This window comes from Artemia franciscana, chromosome 12 (assembly GCF_032884065.1).
Source record: "Artemia franciscana chromosome 12, ASM3288406v1, whole genome shotgun sequence".
NCBI lineage: Eukaryota > Metazoa > Arthropoda > Branchiopoda > Anostraca > Artemiidae > Artemia > Artemia franciscana.
The window spans coordinates 617,123-619,622 of record NC_088874.1 but is presented as its reverse complement, the minus strand read 5'-3'; positions in this window follow the sequence as shown (position 1 = coordinate 619,622).

Sequence of the window (2,500 nt, the reverse complement as noted above, 5' to 3'; positions counted from 1 at the left end):
TATAAATAGGCTGGCATTCCCCCCCCCCCATGGGAATTCCCACGATTTGCTTGTACAAATCACCACCAAATCTTATATAAGTATTGTAAAAACAAATTCTAATAACTCAAAAATCATATCCAAGCTGTAACATCTCAAGTTAACTGTAGTCTTAAAGCAATTTGTCCATATAGCTTTTTTATTATAAGTGTCTATTTTTAAGAACCTTTTACTAAATAAGAGGAAAGATTTCTTGATAACAGTTTTTAAATTATCTAACACTACATTAAGTGATAAATTAGTATACATTGTCGCAAAATCGAAAGACTCAATTCTTTTAGCTGAAACCATTGTTAAAGAATCTATCACCTGCAGTGAATTATTAACACTCCAATATGGATTAAAATTCGAAAATTTTTTAATACCAGAACAAAAGGTTTTAAGCTTATTTACAATTTCCTTTAAAATTAAAGAGAGGTCAGTAGCAGCAATGCGGGTTGGACATTTAGATGCTCCAGCAATAAACCGTGGTTTAGGGGGATTCTTATGAAATTTTACAGTCCAATATAGGAAAGGGAACTTTTTATCATTGTCATTTATTTTAATATTAAAATTTTTAAAAAGTAATTCTTCAGTCTTTTTAATTAAATTCTCATCCTCTAAATTTACCTTTTCGTAAACATTAGTTGTGCATAACTCCCTTTTTAAGATATCACAATACAGCTTCTGACAAATTATGACAAAATTATTATTAGCTTTATCCACTGGCACAATTACAAATTCATTCTGTAGATTAGCAATTGCTTGTTTATTCTTAGCATTATAAAATAATGATTTAGTGTTACTATTTTTTAAGTTAGAATATATTTTATTTCTTATTCTACTAATAATTAAATTCTTCCAACTTTGAAAACTCTCTTTATTTTTATTCTCTTTCTTACACCACTTATCAATAAATAAATCAAAATCATTTTCCAAGCCATCTAGAACACTCGATGGTTTCAGATGATGAGAAAGACGGAAATTAGCCCCCTTTATTCATTATAATTTGAAGATCATCTTGCTTTATTATTGACAAGTCCCCTGTTATAACATGTTTGTAAGTAGGATTTACAAATGGGCCAAGTTGCTTACAATTACAAACCGGTTTCCAATTTATATCACTATCTAGTCTTTTTAGTATTAAATTATAATTAAAAATAATTTGCCCAATAGTTTTTGAAAATTTATAAGTTAAAACTGGACTATCATTATAATTCAAATTACTAGGAAGGGCCTGTTTCACATCCCACTGATTTAAAATTTCTGGTAAATTAATATCTTCAATCTGCTTACAAGTAAAATTAATGTTTTTAACTACGTAAAACTTGTGAATATACAACATTTATATTACCATATTAGTTACGCGCCATTGTAGTTGTGTCCCTGTGTCCCACTTGTGAATATAGATAAAAGAGAAAAGATTTCTCTTTTCGTTATAGATATATATATGTTTTTAACTACGTAGAACTTGCGAATATACAACATTCTTCGATGTCCCATTGTCTGTGCATATAAATAGATTGTCAGGTTTACCGACTCTTTGAACATGCAACATAAAATTGTCCATGGGAAAAACAATCCGTATTCAGATTTATACCTCATTATTCTAATGATTGCCCTTGAGCTTTGTTGATGGTGATTGCTAATCGAACATTCCCTGTGTCCCGGTCGTCATTTATATTCCCAGTATCCCTGTCGTCATTTGTGTCCCAGTGTCCCAGTCTGTAATTTCTCTTTGAGCGTCCCGTTCGTCATTTATATTCCCTGTGTCCCCGTCGTCATTTGTGTCCTGGTGTCCCGGTCTGTAATTTATCTTTGAGTGTCCCGGTCGTCATTTATATCTCCCGGTCGTTATTTGTGTCCCAGTGTCCCAGTCTGTAATTTCTCTTTGAGTGTCCCGGTCGTCATTTATATTCCCTGTGTTCCGGCTTTTAGTTTTCTTTTTCTCCTTTGTTTTTCAGTTTTTTTCCTTTTTTTAGTTTTTTTCTCTTTTTCAGTTTTTAGTTTTTTTAATTTTTTTATTAGTTTTTTTCTTTTTTAGTTTTTAGTTTTTACCTTTTTTTTGTTTTTTTTTTTAGTTTTTTAGCTTTTTTAGTTTTTTTAGTATTTTCTTTTTAGTTTTTTTTTGTAGTTTTTACCTTTTTTAGTTTTTTTCTTCTTTTGTATTAATGCTAAAGCCAAGGTTCAAACCTGGAGCCTCTCGGACCTAGAACCTGAAACATAACGCTTTACCAACTCAGCTGCTTCGGCTTGAATACATCCGTTTTGAGCAGCTTCCTCGGTTGTTGCCATTGTAGGTTCTTCAGCCATTTTACAATTAGAAATTTCTCTTTCAACGATCTTCTTACAATTAAAAATTTGTCTTTGAACGATATTCTTAAATACCTGTGTCCTGGTCGTCAATTATATTCCCTGTGTCCCGGTCGTCATTTGTGTCCCGGTATCCCAGTCTGTAATTTCTCTTTGAGTGTCCCGGTCG